Here is a 25,767-nt window from a genome sequence, read left to right as displayed (position 1 = left end):
CTCTCTCTCTTTAAAAAAAACAATGGGATAGGTGCAGGGAAGGTGAGATGAGGACACGGAAGGACAGAGACGGGGTGAGGAGAACATGGGTCTATAGAGCAGACCCGGCCCAATCTCTCATCCTGGTGTGATTGGAGCAAGGTTCCTTGGTCCTTCACTCTGGGGAGCCCCTTCTTCTCTCTGAGCCTCTCAGAAATTATAGGGCTAACATGCAGTGGATCCTATATCTGCTGCCTGGTTGGCTGCTCATGGAGGTAATGAGTAAATGGGATAATAATAGCAATCTCCTCAGCTGGAGACTTCTGGGGGGTGACTTCTCTCCCAGCAATTGTTTCCCCCCAACCTTGCTGTCCTGGGACAATCATGCCAGCCTCACACAATATCCATCCTGGGCACTCCTCAGCCAGGTGCAGCACCACCGGGGTCTGAGGGAGGTGACTTTTTGGCAGGTCAGGTAGGTATCCTGAGAGGTATCTTTCCCTTGAGACCCAATCATGTTTCCTTCCAGAGACATCTCACACTCAGCCCTGCTGTCAGTACAGATACCCTTCCTACTTGTACATGAGGGCTCACATTCTCCCCTGCATCCTGACACCATTATTGCCCTGCAGGGAGTGCACTTTCAGGGAGGGGCTCAGCCTGGCTCAGTGCCCATGCTGTGGCCCACTCCCATTCCAGCCCTCTCTCCCTCAACCCTGAGCTGTGCAGCCCGGGGCTCACCCTTGGAGGCTCTGTGTAGTCTGATTCTCTTGATTTCCTCTTGGCTCTGAGACACTAAGCCAGTGATCACCTGCATTGAGGCCACTCAGAGACAGGGCCTGTCATTGTGGTCCATTCATCTTCTTGACTTGGCAGCTGCCAAGGGAGACTGATGAGGGGCCAGTCTAATAGATGAGGTCACTGGGACAAATGTGGCCAGATGACCATTGGGCTAGATGGCATGGTGGCCAGATCCATTCCTCAGTTCCCTTGTACTGGAGTAGAACTGGACTTCTGGTTTAGGGTCATGTCCTCCCAGCATCAGGTCTTTGTGGGTTCATGTTCTCCCAGGGTTGGGTTCTCCTGGAGTTATATCTTTTGGTCCAGGGTCAGTTTCCTCCTCAGTGTTCCCACAGGCAGAATTGGTTAGCTGTAGAACCTTCTACATTTTGTATTAAAATCTTTCAAATTGAAAGGACAAAAAAAATGCTTTTCATTTTCTCAGCCCTGTTATCATAGTCTAGTACTATCTTAAGTATATTCTAACTTCCTTGAAAGTCAAGGCACCATGTGGCTTCAACACCCGTGAGTCATTCACACTTAGTTTCCTGGTCACTGCAAGCACATGTGTTTGCTTTCCCATCCTGAATGCCACTAGTGGGCGAGACCCTCTAGGGAGTGTTAACTGCAGTGGGGCTCAGGTCCTTGCTCATCTTTAAACAGAAATGACTGAGCATGTGGGGATGACTGTGCTCTGTCTCTGGTATCTCAGCCTCTGGCTGACTGTCTAGGCTGGGACTTTCAAATGGGAAAACCTCCCAGGGACCCATGTTGGGGCTTCCTGTGGTATTCTCAGATTACATGAGACCTGAGAGGGACAGACTGGGTGCTTCGAAGCTATTCAGTACTGGGGAGGGGCAGGAAAGTGACAGGTTCCTTAATGGTCCAGCCTGCCCGAGGCTGCAGTGGGACACTTGCCATGGGGAAGTGTGGGGTGACCTTGGGGAGTCCCCTCTAACTCTTGGCCAGGTGGCTGTCTGGCAGGGAATAGATTTCACCCTGCCCAGGGCAGTGCTGGGCAGATCAGCCCCAGGATCTCCTCTGCAGCTCCTGTGCCCACGCCTATCCCAGACCACTTTCTGCCATGCTTGGGCAGCCATGCTGGCATTTGGCACCTGGGGAGCTGCTGACAGTGCGTGTTCTGCCTGCTGAGGAAGCACTGCCAGCCTGTTTGGAAATGTCAGACTGGTGGGTGGCAGGCCTTGCCCAGCACCCCACTCTCACCAATGATGCTGGACACAGGCTGCAGTCAGTTATGAAGCCAGGCTGGGAGCCAGGCCTCTCTTGAGAGCATAGAGACACTGATGAGTAGGGAGGGCTGCAGGCTTCTTGGGGAGGGGGAGAATGGGCATCCGATGCTGATGGACGAGGGCCCTGTCCTTGCTTCTAAAGCAGCCTTGGTGGATTGGTCGATGCAGAAGAGTGATGGTGCATTCAGGACAGTGGGGTGACTGAGGGAGGTTTATTGAAGTTAGCTGATTTCCCATGGGGTCCTTTGATGGCAGCAGTCACCACTCTCCCATGAGAACTAACCATGTCAGGATGGAAAGGGAACCCTATACCTCTTCTACCCACTGGCTTCCTTTCCCTGCCTCTCTCAGTCTTTTCTCTCTGCTTCTTGTCTCCATTTTTCATTCCTCTGGTTGTTGCTTCATGGTGTTACCTGCTCAAATGACAATGTTCCCCCTTCCCTGGCTTCATGTTTCCACTCTAAAATGGGACATGCCTATTTCCAGCTTTCAGGCCACTTGAAACCTTTTAAAAATATGAATGCTGCACCCATGCTGAGCTGGGCTCTGTCTTGTGTCAGTATGTTTCCTGTGCATCCTGGCCCTGTCTGAATCTCAGTTTACCCATCTGCTGCATGTGACTGAGGTATCTGCTTTGCATGCCAGGGTCAGCCAGTGGCCTTAGGTATATGCTTCTCCAAATCTAGTCTGCAAAGGGGGCACCCACACTTCCTGGTATATCTCCTCTTATGCTGTACTGCCCACCTAAGGATTCACAAGGGCCTGAAGGGTCTTAGGCAATGTTCATCCACTTCCCAAGCTGATTCCAGCTCTTCTCAAAATCATACCTGAGGGTCCCATGGGAAGTGACTCTGGCTCAGAGTTAAGTGTGATTGTTAGGGGCCTCAGGGGACCAGGTCTGGCCCAGGGTCTATAGATGGGACCTGACTCTTCTGTGCAGGGCCGTTTGCAGGGCCCCAGAAATCTCAGTACTGATAAAGTGGGACAGTTGGCTGTTTTGAAGTCCCTCGTGGGGGAGCCTGCCTGGAGTACTTGGTATGCAGTGGGGACAGATGGCTCTTGGCAGGACATGTGCCCCCACCCTGTGGGACCAGCTGCCCTAAGCTGGGCGTGTAACAAAGCTTCTGGAAAACAGAGAGGGGCTGCGACTGTGGGAGCCAGGGAACTGAACAGTCTTGAGCCCTTTGGGGTTTGAGGCTCATGGTGGGATTGGGGTTAGAACTGCCTGATCCTTCTCCATAAATGGCTGTTGTAGAGGCCCACAGGTGCAAGGACCCCTCCTGCTCAGCCCAGCCTTAACTTTTCATTGTTTTTCTTCTTTAAGAGAAAAGAAACAATTTCCCATTCAAAATTGAAACAATAATCAGAAAATGAGAAAAAAAACTAGGAAATTAATTCTACCACCTTCCCCTCTTGGGTGGATTTCCCTATTGTCTTCTCTGGGCCAGCCCCACAAGCTCCTTGTGAAAGGCTCCTCTGTGAAAGGGCGACCATGGGCTGCCATGGTTAACATGACCTGGAACCTGTCCTACCTCCTCAGCATCAGTCTCCAGAAACATAATTTCAGTGACTACTGGATTCCCAGTTCAGGGATCCTACTCATGGAACTATCTTTCTCTGGTCTGACACTTGGGTTGTTAGAGTTTTCTTGCTCTTATAAATAAGGCTGTGGAGAAAATCCTGGAATGCTTGTGTCCCTCTGGTTTCCTCCAAAGATCAATTCCTAGTGGTGGCTCTTGGGGTCTTGGTGGAACTGGCCAGTGTCCACAGTCTCAGCAACACCTCCACTGTGAGGCTCAAAGCTCCACTCACTGTTGGCTGCCCTACCTCTGCATGTTGGGCCCCACAGAAGCCTAGTCCCACCAGTTCCCCCGTCAACTTGATCCTGGAGTCATCTTCTACTCTCTTGTCAGACACCTTCACAGTCCTGGGGATCACTGGGCTTAGGCACTGTTTAAATCTGCCACTCCTGGGTCTCCGTGCTCTCATCTGTCAGGGGCTGGCAAAACTGGCTGTGGGGTTCTATGGGCATTCCCTGAGTGAACCCTGAGATGTGCCCTCCAAGACCAGGCCTCATGGATGCAAACAGGTACAGGTGGCTTAGGGTTCCTGGTAAAAGGAGTGTCCCTAAGAGCCCTATTGGATGGTAAGGAGGGCTCACCATGTCAGGCTGAGCCCTGCCAGCCTCTTGCCACTTTGGCAGGACAAGCAGACCTTTTTGGCCTGCTTGTGTCACCAGCCAGGTCATCTTTAGGGCCTGTCCCATTGCCCTTGTTGTAGGGATTGACTAAGGCTAATTTGAAGGTTTAATAAATGCTCAGGGCCTGTGGTGGGGTATGGAGGACAAGGGCATCAGATTCCTGAGACAAAGGCCTCTGTGAAAGGGCAGCCAGAAACTGTGTGCAGGGGTCAGATGCACACATGTGCTAGAGTATGTGGAGGCTATGATGTGTTGGGCCAGTGGGCTGTGAACATGTGTCCTTTCTGACATCTTGTCACTCTGGAGGCTGTCAGAAGGCTCAGGGATCTGCCTTTTGAATCTCTGAGTGGTGACTCACCCCCATAGGTCTGAGTTTTGTCCTTCTCCCTGTTATGGGGTCCTAAGAACACCACAGTCTTTCATGGCCCCCAATGGCCAGCATGCCTTAGCCATGCAGCTAATCCTTGGCCTATAGGTTTCTTCTCATTCTGAGTCCAACTTCCAATGTTGCTAAGTCCTGGGAATATCTTAGAAACCCACATAAAACAATGGCAGGTTACTAATCAAGAGGCAATGTTGACCCATTTGAGTAGCATGCAGCAGTTGGGAAAGGCATGAGAGCCAATTAGCAAAGATTCCTAGGCAATGGGGCCTCCATGGGCTCAGAATTGGAGTAACAAGGTTCAGTCTTGATGCCTTTTCACCTAAAGATTTGCCCTGAATTCTGGACCTTGGGGATGAAGGGTTCCCACATCCTCCCAGGAATCTTGATAGAGTCCATATTGTAGCCCTGGCTCTGGCTGTGGGCTCAGACTACACCCTTCCAAGGATGGACATATCTCCCAGAAAGTATGTAGCTCTTTGCAGACCTATAAGTTTCACATAGTTGTTCTCATGATCAAGAAGCAGGCTTGCTCTCTGGGCTTGCTCCCTGCCAGAAAGCTAAGGATGCCACATAGGACAAGGGTCAGGAAAGAAGACTTATTGAGGTCCCCCAGACCAGCAGTGGTTGGTGCCATCATGCCTCCCTATCCCTGAGCTTTGGTGACCTAATTTCTGTTTACCCTCAACTCTGATTGCATTTTCCTCAGGCCTGGAAGCTCCAAATGCAACTCCTGCCTTCTCAACATCCCAGAGACCTACTTTGCAGTTGATTGTGTTTCCAGACACTCCCTGTTCTTCTTCTGTGTGGGGTCTCCTTTCCTAAACTTCTGCCTGTTGGCAGCTTCTTCATCCTGGAAAGACAATGATAAGGGCTTACTGGGCAGCTTTATCATGGCACCTTCCTGGGTAGGTTGGGCTCCCAAATGGGAGACAAAAGTTTTTTTTTTTTTTAGTTCTAGGGATTGAATTCAGGAGTACTCTACTACAGAGCTATATTCCCAGCTCTTTTTTATTTTTGAAACAGGGTCTTACTAAGTTGCCTAGGCTGGCCTCAAACTTGTGGTTCTCTTGCCTTATCCTCCCAAATCTCTGGGATTTATGGGTGTGTGCCACCATGCCTTGGAGACAATAGCTTCTTAGAGACCTTTCTAAGGTCTCTATGGCCAGGTGTTGGGCTTTAGTTATGTAACATCCTCTCATGCATCATGGACCCCTAAGAAGTGGGGGCATCTCCCTTAGTACCACTTTCCAGTCCAAGGAGATTTAGGGCTCAAGAAGGGAAGGGCAAGAGCCTGTTCTACTCAAGAGCCTTTTCTGAGCATGGGCTCATTCTCTGAGCGAGAGAGGGTCCTCTTCACTTTCTTTTTATTACACAGCTTGAGATGTCCAGATATCAACCAAAGCACTGATAAGGGAGCATACTGTAAAGGGCTGCCTCTCCTACTCAGGCCAGCAGGGTAGGCTGGACTGTGTAAGGCTGCAGCCCCTGGTCTGGATCAATAGAGCAATGGAATCCTGTATGTTCTATGACTTTGTTGAACACAACAGGAAGATCTGCCAGATGGGAATCATTTTGTTGTTTGAGTGAGGCTGGATTTGTGGACATGTCCACTGATGTGAATGACTGAGGTCTGGGTGAGAGGGCTGCACAACTACCTGCCTTCCATGCAAGTCCCTGCATACCCAGAGTAAGTTCTGGAGAGAAGTTGATCCTGGGGAAACCCTGGTTTAAACAAGGTTCACGTGTCCCCTGCAGGACTTCTCAGTGTGTTTAGCATCCAGATGAAGGTGAGACTAAGAGATGAGCAGATACTTGGGTGTGAATGCTATTCGGCCAGGGTTGCCATCTCCTTGCTCTTCCCAGGGCCTTGTTCAGGGTCTTGTGAATGGGCATGAATTTCCTAGGATCCTGGGGCCTGGAGAAACAGTGGGAAGTGGGAGTCTCAGTCCACAGGAGATACCTCTGAACTGAAGTCAAGACCAAGTCATTTCATGCCCCTACTAGAGAGTGTTGCAGGTGGCAACCAATAAACACTGCATTGAGTAAAGGAACAACTTTCTGAGTATCATGTGGGGTGCTTTTCCTCTCAGGAGGGACCTGAAGCAGAGTAGCCACCACCAAAATGTAACCATAACCTGTAACCCAGGTGTGACCCAGACCCATAATTGAGGTGTGACCAGAACCAGAATTCAGGTATGACCAGGAACCAGAATCAGGATGTGAATAGCATCATAATTCAGGTGTGACCAGTACTCAGAATCTATGTATGACCAGAACCCAGAATCCAGGTGTGGCCAGGACCTAGAATCCAGGTGTGAACAGGATCCATATTCAAGTATAGTCAGTACCTACAATCCAGAAGTGACCTGAATCCATCATTTAGGTTTGACAAGGACCCAGAATCCAGGCATAATTAGGATTGAGGATCCCGGTGTGACCCAGACCCAGAATTCAATATGAACAGGATCCATAATTCAGGTGTGACCAGGACTTCAGAATCCAGGTATGATGAGGACCTGTGATTGAGGTATGACTGAGATCTGTTGCTCTCCAGCTTTGAGTGGAGCTAGAGCCACTGGAGAAGGATTTGGAACTTCAGCAGGTCCTCAGCCTCTTGGGGTTTCATAACATGGTTTGTTTTCATTCTATTTGCACAGATACCTTCTATTTGCCACCTATGATGCTTGTTTTCCATTTCCAGTAGTGCTGTAAGATTTCCTTTCAAAATATAATCACTTAAGTAAAAAAAATCCATTTGAAGAAAACCCTCAAGTAAACAACAGTGAAGCAGGTGGGTAGATGTAAGGTGGAGTGGCACATGCATGAGCCTCTGCTGCTGGGCGGTGGGCTAAGAGTGAGCCTGGAGGGGATGAGATAGGGAGAAGAGGGGGGAGAGGGGTGAGGACCCTCACAAGGATACTCCCAGCTCTTCCTGGTCTCTATGGCTTCCTGGTCCAGGAGCCAAGGTTGGTGCTGGCCACCTGGTGCTGCTGTAGCCGTGATCTGTTCAGCTCTGGGTTCCAGAGTTCTCTCTGGTCTCATGGTCACTTGCAAGCCTTGAACCTGGGACCAGCTGGGTTTTTGATTTGCCTGTTAATCTTCTAGGATATTATTAATTAGAAAAGTGACAGGGGAAGTCTGGGGTGCTCTGTGTCAGCTGCTCTGGGTGGTGACTATGTTCGAATTCTGTAGTCAAATCCTCTTCAGCTGGAGCCTTTCAACCATAGACCCACACAGGAGGTGACAAGGACCAGTTGTGTTGAGCCAATTCCCCACATGTTCCCTTTTTTTCACAGAGAGTAAACTGAGACCCAGGGCATTGTTTGTTACCTGAAGCTTTACATCTGGATGAGGCTAGACCCTGAACTTTGAGCTTCTTTCTGTAGGTTGGTAGGCAATACCCAGAGCAAGTGTGTGGACAACCAGAAGGCAGATGCCCTGGGGGTCAGACTCTCCTTCAACATCACCATACATGCTTCTGAGGCTTTTATGTCGGGATTTTGTGGAAGTCATCTTGATCTCCTATCCTGAAAAGTAGAGGATAGCCAAGAGAACCTGAAGAATGAGGGGAGGGGGATGATTGGGAGTTGGCTGCAGGAGATATTGTGTTTACATAGGCAGTGTCCAGAATGAGTACCCTCTGGAGTACTCATACTAAGATGATTTGGAAGTAGGTAGTATAGATCTCTACACAGACAGGATGGCTTAGGACCCCAGGCGCCAGAGGCTATATAGGTCAGGTTCAAGTCCTGACTGCCTCCTATGGTGAGAACATCTTGTGGACTAAGGATGCTTGTGCCCAGGGGTCACCTCCACAGTAGGTTTAACGGGCCATTAGCAACCTAGTTGACTGGTAGCTGGAGTGAGAAGAAAGAAGCAGGAGGCCCGCATTACGGCTTCCCACCTTAGGGGCCCTCCCTGATCCATCAAGTGGGCCCCATATGGACCCATGGGGGACCCTTAGCAACTGGGCAGGAGTTTTGGAGCCCAGGGGATGCTCCTTAGACATGAGATGTAGGCCTCTCACTGTACAGACAAAGAAATTGCAGAAGGTTCTCATGCAACCTGCTAGGATCTCACAAGAGCAGGTGAGAGAACCAGGAGCAACCCTGGGCTCATCAGTTCAGGAAGCCCCAGACCTCTACCTCCTTCTATGCTAACTTGACTTCCACTGCTAACTTGAGAGTGAGGTGAACATCCATCTCCAACCACCTCTCTCTGAAATGCCTGGAACTTATCTGGACCATGCTTAGGCTATGCATAGGCCACTCCTGGGCCATGCTAGGGCCATGCCTGCCTCAGACCTCACAGGCCTATTGAACCTTGACCATTAAGAAGCATGTACCTGCCTGCCCCTCCCCATGACTGTACTGGCCGTTTATACAAAACGTATGAAACACATGAGGACAGAAGCTCCCACTGGAGCTCAGCCACAGTGGGAATAGCCTCTTTTAGCTTTTCTACTAATAAGGCCTATGTCCATGGCTGGCACTATGTCTATGGCTTATTGCTGGGGAGCTTGAGGCCCCGTCGCTTGTTCACTCTGTCCTGTGTTGGACAAACTCCAGGATCTGGATGTGCTGATTGTGCCCTGGATGTCATGGATGTAAATGATTCTGGGACAGATTCTGTAATGTCAAGCTGAAGCAGGTGTCACCAACTGATTGAGGGGGATTCCTGGCAGCAGAGTTTTAGGGAGCTGACCTTGGATTTCATCTGCCTTTCTACCCCTAGCAGGCAGGGACTATTCCAGAAGGTTGTAGATGCTTCCTGTGGGTGGAAGAGACTTCCTGCCTAGGGCTGGAAGTGCAGCCTGATAAGCAACCATAATTCTTGAAATTGCTTGGGAGGCTTCAGAGATGCTGCAAGCAGGGTGGAGGTGGATGAGACAGGGTGACAGGATGGGCGAGGTACTCAATGGGGATACATAGGGCTGGCTTGAGCCCTGCAGGATGCTTGTGTGAGGATTCAAAGAGGGGATATGTTGTAATAAAGAGCATGATACTGCTCATGACTTCACCTCATCGATATCCTTCTGATTACCTCCCACCACCAACTAGGTCACACCTGTTCATGTCTCTGGAGCAGGTGCATCCTTGACCACTCCTTTATAGATTCTATGCCTAAAGTTATGCTTGGTTCTGGGGGTTCTCTGCCCTAAGCTTCTGACCCAACCCCTCCTCTCTAGGACCATTCTTTCCACACTGGGGCTTTGTGTATAGGAGGGCTGGGTTCTGGCAGGGCCTGGGTCATACTTCCCAAGAGGCAGGGGTGACAGATCTGTGTTAGGACTGATCTTTCCTGGTGAGAAGTCTCAAGATGGGTGCTGACCAGGTAGATGTTTCTCAGCTGCCTGCTGCTGGTGTCCTCTGCCTGCCCCAGAGCACTCTTTCTCTTCCATGCTCCTGTCCTCTGCTAAGGCCTGTGAACACTTATCACATGGCCTGTTTTCACTTAAACTTTGGATAGCCAACCCAGCAAGATCAGAGGGGATTGATGGAGGTGGGGGTGGGGTAGGGAGAGCCTGGTGGCCACTTGGTCCATACTTCTTGGTTACCCATGGCCCCTGCTTGTCCTCTCCTACCTAGCCCTGACATTCTCAGCTCTAACTCACATGAGGGCATATCCTCTTCCTCCAGGAAGCTTCCCAGAGACATTTTTAGACCTCTATGTTCTCACCTCCTCTAGGTTGGTCTGCCTTTCACTGGTGTCAGACTCTGGATTGGTCAGAAATCCCTCTGAGCCCCCAGCAAGACCTTGGATGGGCTTGGGTTGGCAGTAGGAGAGCCTTCTCCTGCTCCTTGGAGTTTCCCTTAGTAACCAGGGCTGTCATTTCTGTCCTTGCTCCTGACTGGCTCCTTTACTCTGTCATCCTACCTGGGGGTCTGTGAGTTGGCTTGGCTGGACCTCTAACCTTGGGAGAGTAGAGAGGGAACATTTTCATAAGGGCCCATTGAACACCACCTCCCAGGCATCTTGTGATGTTTTACAGGCGAGGAAGCTGAGGCTCCAAGAGGCAAAGCCACCTGTGTGGGTCACAGAGCTGCTTTCCAACTCCAATCTGTAGCCACATCTCCAGGAAAGCAGGACTTTCCAGGGACAGTTCGTCAAGGCAATGAAATTTCAGGTACTTGGATGAGCCCTTCTTGACTCTTGGAAGGAGTGAAAGAAGCCAAGGGTCAGGGGTGGACATGGAGAAGACTCTCCCTGGGGTTGGCTTGCTTGGGGTGGTCTGGTAACACCCTTGTTTGTCACCTTCACAGAGAACAGATTAATCTATCCCATTTTTCTGTTGTGTCACCCTGTGGGGATCTGGAGACCCCCATGGCTTGGGCTATTTGCTCACTCACTGCCTCTACCAGTTGCTCCCCACCATGTGGTCTCTCACCATGTGCTGAACTTGGCTGCAAGTTCTTGGCCTTGACAATTTGTCTCTGTGAATATGTGTTCCATGTCCTCCTGGCCTTGTGGAGGCCTCCTCCGTCTCAGTCAAGGCTCCTGAAATTCCTTTCTTGGTGCTGTGAAGGCCAAGGGCTACTTGTCTTCTGTTCCTTTTGGGCTCCTCCTATCCTTGCCTGAACCCCAGGCCATGACATTCCCAGGGAGGTGGCAGTGCAGTGGAATTTCCTTGAGGATGTAGTGTGCTGGAGCTTGCTCTGGCTGGTGACAGCTGACTGTTTCCATGGGTCTTTTCCAACTCCAAGAGTAGTGACATCCCATTAGTAGCTTGGAATCCGTAGAGGTGGGAAAATTTACAACAATTGCCAAGCCTCTAATTCAGAAACACCTCCCTGTTCCCAGTTCTGTAGCCCCTCATAGGCTGAAGGAAGCTATCCTTTTATGCTGGCCAGGCAACTGCCACCATAGGGCTTGCCACACTCCATGGTCACCCTCAAATCCTTATAGGTCAACTATAGCACTCTGTCGGAGCACAGGGGGCTGTTGGGGTGGACCCTCTGCATCCTTGACTAGAATATCCATAGCTGGCTCCAGGCCCACCACAAAGGGCCCATCATAAGCCAAGACAGGTGTCTCCCAAGAATCCTTGTGTGGACAGGAAGTTGGAAATGTTGGAGGGCCCCACTCTCAATATTGTCTTGCCTTCTAAACTTCCCTGGGGCTTTCACGGACTCAGGGAAGAAGGGGATTCAGCCGGGGAAAATTAACCTGGGAGTGTCTTAGCTTCTCAGAAACTTACCTCAGGCTCCACAAAATAAGCAAATAACCCACTTAAATAGTAAGGCCTCTCCAGGATATCTGAGGCCCAAGAGTGAGCATGACACAGACCAGGCATCCATCACCCCATGTTTCCTAGTTCTGTATTTGTAACTAGGCAGACTGTTTCTGGGAGCCCATCCCTGGGGGGCTTTCAGGGTAGAGGCCCCTGGCTAGGGGACAGTAAGGTATGTGCTGGCATGTGAGAGGCCTGTGGGATAGGGTGAACACTTTCTGGCTGCTTTGCCTCCAGTTTTCAGGCCACCCCTGCAGGCCACCCCCAGCCCCCAGCCTTTGAAGCTGCAATAAATATTGATTCAGGCAAATCAATGTGTTTCAGAGGACCTGGGTCGATAGCAAAGTTACAAGGATCAGGGCAAAGTCATACACATGCCTAACTCTTATTGCATCAAGAAAGAGCCAGAAGGAGCTAGAACAGGATTGGCTATATGTCTGGGGTGCCAGTGCCATGGCCAGAGGCTCCCAAGGGGATGGGGTAGAGGAGGGGTTTGGTAGATATTGGCCCCTAAGCTCTCAGCAGGCCACAGGGCTGGCAGACAGTGTTCAGCCACCTGTTCCTGCCCTGGGCTGAGCAACCAGCTGTGTTGCTACTCTCCCCACCCTGTCCAGGCACCAGGACCTGAGCAGGTCTTCATGTGATAGCCTTGGGGCCAGGCCAGTGCAGAGGATACTAACAAGACAGCCTCCCTTGAGGCTCTCTCTTAAGCTCCTGCCCTCCTGAGAGGAGCTCACCATTTCCTAAATTGTCTCCTCTATCTCTGCCTCCATCCATAGCTCACCCTGGCTCTGGAAGCCATAGAGGCAGTATCCTGCCTCCTGCCTCCTCCAAGCACACACAACTATGAGACAGCTTCTGTCTGTTCAAGGTCACTATGGTTGTTTCCTTTACCTGGCCTATCCATTTTTTTAATAGGTTTCCCTGAATTGAGTCCAAATCCCTGAATGCCTGTGGAGTCCCAGAGGACCTTGCCTGCTTTGGTGCTTTTATACCTGCTGCTGCCTCTCCCTGGAACTCATATTCCCTTCTCTTGTCCACCATTCGCTGTTGCACACTCCTCCTATCCCATTCTTCCTCTGAGCTTCTCCCCTGCCTGGAACTACACTCCCCAGAGTACATAGTTTGGGACTTAGACCCTGAAAGGATACTACCCACCCTCTGAATCCACCTAAGGGGGGAAGCTGAGTGGAGTAAGCTCCAGGGACACCAGCTGGGTGGGTGGGTGTCTGGGCTAAGCCGTGACCCCCCTTTCTTAACATCATTCCCTCCTTCTCTCCCACTTGGTTAGTTCTCCCTCCTTCTCTAATCAATTCTCATGGCTCTGACCCATTCTGCTGCACTTCCTCCCATTGAACTTCAAGGCTGGGTCTGGTGTGCTCTAGTGGGGCCACTTTATTTATGAGAATTTGGCAAATGCAGATGTGCTGTTTCTAGCTAATAGCCCCAAATCACTCGTGCCGCCCCATTAGCGGGGAAACCGGCCTGTGTACATTACACACTGCCTAAATAGGAGCCGAGGCAGCGGTTTTATGACCCCATAAAACTTTGGGAGTTTATTGCTATTGAACAAACATGTAATCCGATGCTTCAAGTTCAATATATGTTGCCAGTGGCATACAGAGCTGACTGAGATTGTGGCTCCCACAGCCGGGCTGATCTGTGGAGACATCCAGGGTCTTTGGAGCTGATTGGTGATTGATCAGATGTAGGACAGAGGTAGGATTTGTGGTGGTCTTGTAGGGGCCGGTCTTTTGGCATACTGAAAAACCTAAGGACAGCAAATGGGAGAAGCAGTTGTGTGGGACCAAAGGCAGGGGGTTGGAGAGGGGGTGCTGGGTAGAGGCTATAGCAAAGAGAGTGCCTGTTCTCTGGGGAGAGGTGGGCCTTGCGTAGCTCCTGGCAGGGGCAGGAAAAGGGACAGACTAGGGAAGGGTTGATGGCTAAGCCTTATCTAATAGAGGCCCTCACCCACCCCTCTATATTTTGGACCATCTCTCAGCCCATCTATTCTCTGATCAATAATCTTGTCCACCCATCTATCCATCCATCATTTCATCCATCCCTCTACCCACTTTTTCATCTACCCAACCACTCCTCTACCTACCTATTTGTCCATCCTCTCATCAATCTGTGTTAGTCAACTTTGTTACTATAATAAATACCCAAGATAATCAACTTGTAAAGGGAAAAGTTTAATTTTAGCTCACAGTTTTAGAGGTTTCAGTCCATGATGGGATTTTGGACCTGTGATGAGGGAGCACACCATGGTGGCATCATGTGGCAAAACTGCTCACTTCATGGGAGTGAAGTGAGAAAGAGAAAGGGGCTGGGGTTCCACTCTCCCCTCCAAGGGCATGTTTCCTCTTAAATGTTCCACTACCTTCCTATAGTGCTTCATTGAGGACCACTCTTTAATACATGGACAATTGGGGGACATTCCAGATCCTAACTATACCCCTACCCATCCCTCTATTTTCTAACTATCCACCTAGTCACTTATCCATCTGTCTATCTGCCCATCTATGGTGTGTTCCATCCTCCTGCTCACCTGGCCATCCACCCTTCCACTCAGAGCTATCCTTTGAGTTCTAGAGATGACCCATGCCTGACTGTGGCTTACATCACTATACAGAAGATTCTAGCTTTGACCTTGACCAGGGTACCACCAATAATTCCTTTCTCATGTCTATGTTTTATATAATTATTTTAAATAATGGTGATTCTTAGGGCTAATGGCAGTTTATTTATCTCCACTTAACCTTGTCTGTGCACATACTCTTTCTTCCAAATTCATATGTGACTCTTAGAACTTGTCAGTCCTTTGCATTTATCTCATCCTGTTGAATTCCATCATAAATAACATAAGCAATTCCCTGTTATTGGCTATTATTGTAGTTGTTTCCATCTTTTTTGCAGTTACAAGTAAAGTGGCCACTGTCTCAAACCAGGTGGCTAGTTCTGTCTCTCTGAGTATTTTTCAAAAATATTTTTTAGTTGTAGATGGACACAATAGCTTTATTTTTATTTATTTATTTTTATGTGGTGCTGAGGATTGAACCCATTGCTTCACATGTGCTAGGCCAGCATTCTACCACTGAGATACAACCCCAGACCTCCCTCTGAGATTTTCATCAGGACAGGTTCTGAATAGGGCCATTCCTGGGCTGAAAGCTAAACCTTTCATGATCCAGGATATTTCTGCCTCGTGACCTCTAAAATCTGACTCTGATCCATGCCCTCAGAGGAAGAGGGACTTCTGTGGTTCCTAGCCAGAGAAGTTGGGGTGTGTTCACTGTGTGTTGGAGGAGGTTCACATATGGGAAAAGTAGGGGTGGGCCCCCTGCTTTGTGTGTCTCCCGTCATTGTCAGGGGTGCAGCCATCTGTGTTGCCTCATCTGCAGTGTGCTCACGTCCTCCTTGGTGTTTTTGCTTCAGATCAGCTCATGCCATGTTAATGGTATTAATTTTTTTGTCACATTAGTGTCAAAAATTTACCCAACTCATTGCTTGCCTTTTAACTTGATGTTTTCTTTGGAGTCACCTGAGAATTTAGCTTCCACACAAAGTGTACTCATTTTTGCTTTTATTCTTAGAAAGTTCTTTCCCACTGGGGATTCAGTAAATATTTGCCTCTGTTTACTTCCTGTTCTTTTCATTTGTTTGAAATATTCTCTGTTAGCACTGCATAATACCTTACCCCACATTAGTGGGCCCCACATTCTCATCTAGTGGATACCCTGGGTCCTTTCTCCCTCCCTCCCTTCCTTCCCTTCTTCTTTTTTCCTCCCTTCTTTCATCCTCTCTCTTTCTTCCCTCCCTTCCTCCTTGCTTCTTTCCTTTCCCCCTCTTTCCCTTGCTCCTTACTTCCCTCCTCTCACTCCTTTCTTCTTCTCCTTCCCTCTTCTCTTCCTTTCTGCATAAACTTAGTATCCTTGAGGCTGCAGCTACGGACTGGACCAAGACCTCAGAGAGACTATTCACGGACTCATCAACACAGTCGTGCAGAGTATAGAAAGTAGACATTCACTTTCCAAGAATGATATGGGGCTGAGAGCAGGGAGCTGACTAGCTGCAGGAAAGAGTCATGGGGTGAGCTGGAGACTCCATAATATTCTTGTAGTGACATGGGGTGGGCAGGATTTGGCCAGGAGTGCAAGGGGTGAAGGGAGTTCTGCAGGAGTCACATTTTAGCACTGTGTCAGGTGCCCAGGACACCACGGATGGGGCTAATTAATGTAAGTAAGGGAGAGGTGGCAGAGCTAGGCAGGAGCAGCTGGTCATGGATCTCCTCCCCATCCCCAGAGCAGCCACGGGTCCTACTCAGTGGCCCTTGTTAAAACACAAGATAAAACCTTTCAGATCATTGAAGGGGATGGGAACTGAAACCAGTTTTGAGGGAGGGGCACAACTGGGAATGCTAAAGACCAGGGGGATGAGTATGGTTAGTCGTTTGCTTTAGGGAGATTCACCATGGCCTGAACAGAATGGTCAGAGGTAGCTAGGGAGGGGACTGAGTGTCTAGGCCTGAATGGCACCAGACAACAGGATATTGGTGCTCTCTGGGTTGTCTGGCTCCATTCCACTAGCTCTGCTAGACCCTTCCCACCCCAGGGCACTTCTGTCTGCTGGCTTCTCAGGAGGATGTCCTGCTTTTGTCTACATCTATAGGACACGTTTTTGGATAGGTTCCAAATGGTCTTGAGTAGGAGTCATAACTCTCCTGAAGATGGAAGATGCCAGCCAAACCTCTGCCCATCTTGGAACCTCTGCCCATCCTGTAAAATGGGATGATCAGTCATTGAGGTAATGTGTGTGGCATGCCCTGTAAACTTACTTGGTGCATGGGAGGTCCTCCTTAAATAATCCAGAAATGTTTCATCCCAAGGAATTCCTGGGTCCCTTTGTCATTCGAGCTCTGAATTCCCAGCTTCAGTTCCACACTCTGTAGCCCCTCAGTGGCTTTTATGATTGCTCCAGGGGTCCAGTGGATCTCTATGCTTATGCTCTTCCCTGTGTTCTCAGGTTGGATCCCCCCACTCTGAGAGCAGCAGGGTCTTTGGGGATTGATAGAATTAAGGTAATGTAATAAGCTTTTGCACTCTATGAAGCTGGGCACCAATCTGGCTCCTGCAGGGCCAAGGATGTTCTCCTGAAATGCCTCTTTCTGTTGCTTCCTGCTCCCACAGAAAATGTGCCATGCAATGACCCACAATGGCATTTCTTGCCTTCTGAGCAGTGATATGTTGAGGTCTTAGCATCCCCAGATGTCCTTCTGTGTCACAACTTATTTCCTGTGGCAGCATTTCCTGTCACAGTTGGCCTTGGCAGCAATTATGGGGACTATATGTGGGGAGATGGTGGAGGCAGAGCTCAGGAGGGAGACCCTGTTCCTGCCCCTCAGCAATGCTAACAGCTCATTGGAGGTACCCATGGTGGAGGAGGAACCTGAGAGACAACCTCTCTAGGACCTAGTACTTTCACCCCAGCTGATGGCCAGCCAAAGGGTAGACACTGTAAGAGGAGGCATTTCCTAAAGAGGGAGCCAGTAGAATGGAGGCCAGGTCCTGGGGCAGGCAAGCCAGTGTTCCTGGGGACCCTGAAGCACCATTTCTATGGATAAGGACTAAAATGAGGCTGTTGCATGGCTGGAACAAGATGAGAGCCTTTTGGTAATGTATTGGCCCCATTACTGACCACAAACCTGATGATTAAGGCTTGACTTGTCATGGAGAGGAAAGAAACTTAGAGCTAGGCTAGAGTCCCATGCATCTGTCAAGTGGTTAGATACTGGCTCAGATGCCAGCTCTGGCTACATTAACAGAGGATGAGTCCTAGAAGGAGGGAGGAGGGATGGCTGGGCAAAGAGGTGCTTTGAAGCTTTTGCAGAAGTGGGTACCAGTTGTGGCACTATGACTACCACCTACAAATGGATATGGGCTGAGTGGCAGCCTGGGCTGCTCTCTTGGGAAGAAGGTGAACTTTTTGCAAATCTGGGGTAGCCCAAGTCCCAGAAGCAGAGTTGGGGAAGTAGACTCAAGGCAGAGTCTCAAAGAGTTGGATCTCCTGTGACACAGGTCTGGGGTCCCTTAAGGTTGCAAGATAGTGAGTCAGGAAGCCCTCAGGAACAGTGCCCTGAGAAAGAGACAGCAAGCAGTGCAGAGTGACCGACTGGAGGAGAGTGGGGAAGCCCTAAGAACCTCTTCCTGGGATAAGTATGTCCCCATAGCTGGCTTGGCTTCTTTGGTAGAGCAGACATGTCATCATTATGGCTGAAATGCAACACATTAGCTGTGGGGTGGGGCAGGTGCCACATCCAAAGGACTAATGGACAGAGAGAGGAGGGACCATATGACTTCAAAGCTTGTTGAGTTAATTATCAGCCTATAATAACACTTGACCTGGGCCTGCACCTGGCTCCTATTACTGATAATTGCAGGGACTCGGTGGACCCTTTGCCCTCAGTCACCTTGATCATAGTCCCTGACCTGTGATGGCGTATGTAATTGGGGGAAGTCTGGAGGGGAATGGGGGCTGGGGAACTGGAGGAAGAGTGATTCAGAACCTCTCTGCTGGGCCTCCAATGGCCTGGAGTCTCCAATAAGTTTGGAGCAGACCCTTGGGGAGAGAATCTGTAAGAATGAGCATGGTTCCACAGAGACACTGAAAGTGGATCTCACCTCCTTCTCTGCCCCTCCCTAGTTCACCCCTATTTTTTCTGCCTTGTGATTCTTCCTTTTTTTACTCACACTCCATTTCCTACAGGATTGATCACAGATTTGAGACTCAGTCATTCATCAGTCAAAAAATCTCCTGATTATGCAGGGCTGGGAATTTGTGTGTGTGGGGGGGAATGACTTGGACCTTCCAAGGCATTAAATTGTTCAATTCATCAGTTTTAATTGGGACAAATGTCTCTCTGGAGGCATGGGTTTACAAATGTCCCACTAGGGTGGCCTGGTAGGGCCCCAACATCTCAGCTACACCTAGGCACTGACATAGCAGTGGTACTCTTGAAAGGTGTGGTTGGAGTGATTAGGGTCACCTCCAGGGTCATCCTGGGTATGGCTGAGTTTTGCAGACAGACCCAACTTTTCCCATGTCCCTTGCTTGCCTTGTTTGTTCCTCAGCTGCCTTGGCCCCTGTAGAATCCTCCATGGTCTCTCCGTGAGCAGAGTTGGGCTCCATGATACCCTGGTAGCAGAGCATAGGAGTCTCCACCTGGCATAGATTTAATTATAGCACCTGAAACCTGACATAGGCTAAAGTTGGCCACTGTCCTATAGAAGTTGGCCTCTTGCTGTTCTGATGGACTGGTGGACCTCTCTTTGTCATGGGGACTAGCGCATCTTGCTTCATTGCATTTCTCCTGAGTTATGGATTTAATAGTAGAGAAGCCTCATGGGGCTATGTGGGATGCTCTGTGCTGGTTCAGGGTCCTGGAGGGAGAACAGGGATATGGGCCTGTCATTGCCCCAGTGCCTGCCCAATGCCTTGGAAGCAAGAAGAGGGGAGATTTATCTTTCCTGGATTTACAAGGTACTAACCAAGAAAAAGCTGAGAGGCAGAAGCTGAATAATTGATGGCCTGGCTCACTGGGGGATCCGCCAAAGCTGACAAGCTAAGATGTGAGGCAGAGGGGCCTTGTGTGCTGGCCTCACAGGGCTGGGAAACCATCCTGAGGATGGTCAGTATAACAGGAGGACACTAATTCAGGGTACAGGCATCATAGGCATCTTGGGAAAGTGTCAGAGGCCCTAGTACCTGGGTCATGCCAGTGGGGGTCTGGGATACTCAGGATCTGAGCTCAGAGGACTCTAAAGCTAGTTCACCTTCCAGCCCTACTCATGCACTTGTGGGTCCTACCATTTGTCTATCAGCCCCATCAGTCCACAACGACCACCACATTCCTCCATCCACAGGGCCTGGGTGTGGTCCCTATGGGCTCTGCTCTCAGCTACTTGAATGTTGGGAGATGGGTGGAAGTTAGGGGACGGTGCAGGGGACTGGGATGCCTCCTCAGCCAGCCTTTCCTCAAAGCCTTGACCTCTGTCATGGGAGCACTTCCACATCTGCCAGGGCATTTGACTTCTCCCCATGTCTCAATCTTCTCTTTCTCCCTAGTCACTCTTCCAGCCAAGATACTACTCTCTGCCCCAGGACACAGAGAGGCCAGGGAGTGGTGGCCCTAGTAGGAGCCAGGTTGAGCCTGTCAGTCAGGCCCTGGGGACAGGTGAGATGCCACTCAGGGCAAACTAGCCATAAAGCCCTGTTCATCCAGGACACTATCCCTTTCTAGCCAGTTTAATTTGTATGAGGGGCTGTTGGCCTGGCCTATTCCCATAGGCCCCATACCACATTTTCTTGAGGAAATAATGCTCACAAACTTACCCTCCCTCACAAATCCAGCCAGTGTCTTTACAGTGGAGGGATTTGCTTCATTTTATGAAATGTGATTTTATGAAATGTAATTTTGCTATCCTCCTTCTGGCTGATTGATCTTCTGAAGTTCACCCAGGTGAATCTTCTAAGGTAGTGCCTAGGGCACGGGTGGGGAGGCACAGAGGCCTCTCTGGATAGCTACTGGAAGTGGCAGTAGTCACATGGCCCACCTACCAGGCATCCAGGTTCTGCTGCACTGAGAAGACTTCAGTTCCAATGTGCCTCAGTGTCCCTTCCAGACCCTGCCTGTGTTCAGAATCCATGGATAGGGTCTGGCCTGCAAGACCCTGGCCTCTGAGGCTTTTCTATTTACTAGAATGGAGGTGATAATAAGACTCATGTACAAAGCTTCTCACACAGTGGGTCCTGGGCATCTAAGAGGGTCATGGGCTGGAGACGCAGTCACAGTGAGAAGACGAAGTTGCAGGGTCACAGGGTATTCTGAGTCACCCTCTGTTGGTCCATACTCCTCCTGTGAGCTGTCTCAGATGCCCATGACCCTATACTGCTTCCTGGCCCTGTACTGTTGCCTTAGACCCAGTGGCCAGTGGCCTGATCCTGGTCCTCTTCCCATGGCCCCTAGAAGCCCACATGTGAGAAGGTGTTTACTGGGCCAGTCAAACTCAGTTGGATCAACCCCTGAGTTTGTTTTCAATTAACACTTGTTTAGTGAAGTTTTTCCTCCCCAAATCTGCCTGCATGCAGGCAGGCACTCTCTTGGCCCAGCGTAATCTGCTGAGCCCTTGCTCAAATATAAGCAGCTTTGCCACTTTCTAAACATGACTAATCCAATTTGGGTTTTGGGGACTGGAGGTGGGCAGTGCCAGGAAGCAGCCAAATCTCTGTCACCCCCAGGTACAAGGAGAAGGAGCTGGGGCTAGGGCTGTCTGGGGGCCTGGAGGGGGCCAAAGGTGGGGTACTGGGCAGCTCTGGCTGGAATCAACTATATTATCCCCTCTCCATCTCACTAGGACCTCCTGCTGTGGAGTGAGAGTAGTGACCAGAGACAGTCTCATCCCCTGTGTTCATCCTGACACAGCTCCTCCCCATCTCTTGGAACTCATACTGTCATTCTGTCTGCCTCCTCTGTACAACAATCAGCATAGTGCATCCTTGTAGCCCTGCCAGAGAGACCAGGCCCAGATTGGGTCCATCCCCCTTCCTGAAGGACCATCCAGGTCCCAGGAGTGGTGGTAGTGGGGCTACACATCCCTGGGGACCAGGGCAGACCTTCCATAGCTTGAAACCCCAGAACCGCCCCCCGCCTCACACACAACTTGCTGTCTCTGTGGGAGCTCCCTGTCTCCAGCCCACAGGCCTCTTGCCTCTAAGTTGTACTTAACTGTGGCCTGCAAGGGCCCATGCGCTTGATTTTGCTTGCCCGAGGCAGAAACCGCAAAACAACCCAGAATACGCATGGCTCCCAGTTGACGGATTCAATTCAATTTCACAAATATTGACCCTGAGTCTAATCTACTCGTCCTCCAGCGCCAGCTCATTCCTCTGAGGGGCTCAGCACGGCAGCAGCACATCCTATTTAATCCCATCCGACAATGTTACTAGTTCTTGGTGAGGGAGCTGAGCTCATTTGGGCCCTGGCAGGAAGGGCAGGAGCTGGGGTCTGACCTCTGTGTCCAGGTTGACCAACGACTGCCATGGAAGGGTGTGAGAGGTCATGGGTCCATGTGCTGGCCAGGTTGGGCTGGACCACAGGGCAAGAACTCCAGCCAGCTTAGGGACTACCATACCTGGTGAACTGGGGGCCCGTACCCTTGTCTGAATGCCAAAGTGGGAAGGCTCCCGGGGCTCAACCTAGACCCACATGTAGCTGGGTAAGCCCAACTGTCCAGAGTTCAGGCCCACTAGGCATGACCTAATCCTGGATAGGGTATCCTGCCAAGCCTCTCCATGTGGCTCCCCTTCAGCAGGACAGGGCCAGGTACCTGGGACACACAAAAAGATACTTTGTATTGCTAGGCTGCTTCTGTCCCTTCTGAGTCAATTCCTTTCTGCTATGGGGGCTTCCTTTTCCTTTATCTGGCAGCCTGACTCTACCTCCTGAGGCTTTACCTGGACTCTGTGTGGCTCCAAGGCCTGGGGTGGAGGGTAGGAGTCTGGTGAAGAGACACGTTGATGGAGGGCAGGGTATCAAGGGCCATGAAGACCAGAGTCCTTGGGTAGCAGTTGGGCACTGACCATATGGATGCCCCTTATGCCTGTGGGGGCCACTGTAAGGGGAGAGTCAGAATTTAATCCACAGGGGGCCCTTAGGCTTTGGTTTCTGGTCAGAGATAGCAAGAACAATCATATCCCACCTTAGCAATTCCCTGGCTAACTGTCCCAGAGGCTTTCCCAGATAGCACCCTTGAAGTTCCCCAGCAGAGGAAGTTCACATGTGCTCCCTCTGGCCATCCTCCCGTCTCAGCCTAGGCTGAGGCTAGGCCCCCACACTTTAGAGAGAGTGAATAGGCTCTAGTGTTCCCTGATAGGCAGAGCCTGGGTCTTAGGAGTGATCTTGGAGTAGGGCAGGACTCCATGTGTGGGAAGAAGTGTGGAGAGTGTTAGCCCTGAGCTGAGGCCCCAAGACAAGACTTTGCCCACCAGATCCTTGACTTAGCTTTTTTGACTTAGCATCTAGCATCTGCTGGGTAACTGTAGTACCATGGTTAACCCAATACAGGGACATTTATCAGAAATGGAACTGATGGATTAAAGTAGAACCAGGTGAATTGATTTTTCTTCCCCTGGGCACTTAAATGTTGCTCTCCATCAGACAGTCAAGTCCCAGGGTGGGGTGGTCATGAGACAGAGGCAGGGGTGAAGGGGTTGGTATGGTGTGGAGTGAGGAATGGCTGTGTGGTCAGACAGAGAGTGATAGGTCAGCTATGGACAGTGGTGAAGGATAAGGGGTGGCCATGGTAGGGAGGGAGGGGAGGCTGTGGGGACAGGCACAGGCTTGCTCCAGCCCAGCTTCTGGCAAATGGGACTTCATTAGAGAAGTTCTGTCCCATCCAGGGGGATGGGAACTGATAACTGATTCCTCCCCCATCTGCTGTGTGACACCAGGCTAGCCTCAGTGCCCTTGGTATAACCCTGGGGGAGGGGAAGCCCAGTGTTCATTCACTCATTCATTCATGCATGTGACAAACACTGAAGCAAAGGAAAGGTGATAAGCAGCCCCAGGAAACAACATGCAGGGATGGCAGCAATTCAGATGGGACGTGTAAAGAGGTGAGCTGTTTCCTGGGAGGTCTGGTCTCAGCTTGTGCTGAGGTCCTTGTTCCCATGTATACTCATATCCACTCTGCAGTGCCCCACCTGGCCTGTCTACCCTTCTCTGCACTGTGGTTTTTATAATAGTCTCTCTTTTTCTGGGAGTGCTAACTAGCCCTGGCCCAGGTATGGACTAGGTTGAGCAGGCTGTTTCAACTTCTGGAACTGTGAATATGGATGGATAGCCCATGGGCATTGCAATATCCTGCCATGGCAGGTGGCATTGGCAGGTGCTAGATAAGGAAAGGCAGGTGAACCAGTGGTAGGCCTGGCCTTCATGTCAGGAGCTGGGGCCAGCCTGATCCAGGGAGGCCAGGAGAGGCCCAGGGTGAGAGTCAAGTCCCCAGAAGGCCTGGAAGGGGACTGCCCTCTTTGGAAACTGGGAGACGGGTATTTGGGGGAGAATGTCTTGCAGCCTGGGACCTAGAGGCAAGGGCTAGAACTCTGGGCCCTGGAGAACTTGGGGATTCACTTCAACCTTAGTCACCCCTCAACACACACCACCCCTCCCTGAAAAAATGTGTTGGCACAAAAAAAACTCAAAGTGATGGCTGGGATTTCCAGGCCCAGCCTGATTTCCCTATAGGAAGGTCTGAGTCTGACCAGGAGAGTAGGGGATTCCAGTGGTTGTGAGGGGTGTATCTCAGCCTCACTTTTCCCCTACATTTGACTCTGTAAGGGTGAAGTAAAGCATCAAATGCTTCCCTCTCCTCCAGGTTCAATACCCAGCTACACCTTGGACAAGAATGAAGCAGGACCCCTGTGGACCACCTACCCAGAAGTTTTCTGGCAGCCTTTCCTAGCTTTCAGTAGGAGTGCCTAGTCAGATGATGGCCGCTGACCCTTCCTGGCATGGCCCTGATTAATCAGAGGAAAAGTGCTGAGCCAGGAAAACAAAGGGCATCAGAGGGCCAGGCTCCTGCTGTGGCTGCGAGGAGCTATGGGTGGATGGAACACTAGGGAAGAGCAGTCCACAGCCCACCTGAACCAATGGCTAGGAAGTCTGGCCCAACCAAGCCACATCTTTGTACTTGTGACCCCCTACCCTTGCCACTCTGGACTCAGCTCTGCACCTGGGGTAGGCAGCAGGGATGGAGGTGTGTCACTCCTGCATGACAACTTCTGCAAACCTTATTTTATCCCCTACAAAACAATTGTGGGCCAGGATACCCTCCCACAGCCCTCAGGAGCCAGGTGGGCTCCTCTCCTAATCCCATATTGCTTTGGGAGTGGGGATGGTTCTAGGGTCCTATCTTCATACCCCCATATCCTCCCTTCTAAAAATCTGTAGCTTCCTGATGATAGAGGTCTTGTCTCATCCTAGCTATGTATGGGAACCTGGGCTTCAGTCTGGGGGTGGGGAACCCCTAGGGCAGCATTATTCAGATTGAAACCCATGTGTTGAGATGATGGCCAAATTCATGCTTGGTGGGACTCAGGGATCAAGTTGCAGGTGGACTGTGATAGGAGACTCTGGAGGCTGAGCAAACACAGCACAAACTTGGTAAACAAGCCTGTTTGATCTGCACTAATTACTCTTAACCTCTCAAGTCTAGCCAGGGGCCTGCAGGAGTGGGGATAGGCAGGGATCTCAGGCCTGGGCAGGGGTTGAGGCCTGGATAAAGCTGACTAAGGAAAGGGGTATGACCAGCAGAGGACACAGACTGGAGCCATGCCATTGTAGATGGATTGCCAGATACCCTTTCCCTGTCCTCATGGTACCAGTTGAAAATCCCCATCTGCCCCTTCTCTTTTAAAGACTTGTTCTGAAGTAGGGAGGAGTGTGGAAGCTGTCTATTCCTGCCTCCGCCTGCCCTTCCCTAAGCCTCTGTCCTTTTCCCCCTGTTGCTGCTCCACCCTGCCCCTTCCCTCTTGCTCCAGCTTCCCCTTCCTTTAACCCCACCCCCACTCCTGCCCACCCTGCTCACCCTGGGGACTCAAGATGAGTAGGCTCTTGTTTGGTGCATGAAGAGGGCTGGGCTGCCCCTGGCTGAGAAGGACACCCTCATGGCTAGACCTCTGCCTATGGTTAGAGCCTCCTGGAAGCCAGTCAGCTTGAGCCCCAATAGGCTCATCTTCTATGAAAAGTCTGGCCCTGATGACCCCACAGCTGCTATCACCCTCAAAGTCACATCAAGCTGGCAGTAAAAGGCACAGAGGGCCCCATGGGCTGTGGTTGCAGCTCTCATGACATTGCCAGGAGGGCATATCCTGGAGGTCACATTGT

At 50.6% G+C, this 25,767-nt stretch overlaps 1 long non-coding RNA gene across 1 annotated transcript; it reads left to right on the top strand.

The window, feature by feature from the left end:
• Positions 1 to 2,559: 2,559 nt before the first annotated feature.
• On the top strand, positions 2,560 to 16,574 carry LOC308643695. The gene is made up of 3 exons (XR_014020778.1): positions 2,560 to 2,634; positions 10,587 to 10,721; positions 16,497 to 16,574. It is a non-coding gene; the product is annotated as an uncharacterized lncRNA (long non-coding RNA).
• The last annotated feature ends 9,193 nt before the right edge of the window (positions 16,575 to 25,767 follow it).

The sequence above is a fragment of the Spermophilus citellus genome (assembly GCF_964194105.1).
Source record: "Spermophilus citellus genome assembly, chromosome: 3".
NCBI classification, from domain to species: Eukaryota; Metazoa; Chordata; class Mammalia; order Rodentia; family Sciuridae; genus Spermophilus; species Spermophilus citellus.
The sequence above is the reverse complement of the archived record's forward strand: the minus strand, read 5'-3'. Positions and strand labels throughout refer to the sequence as shown.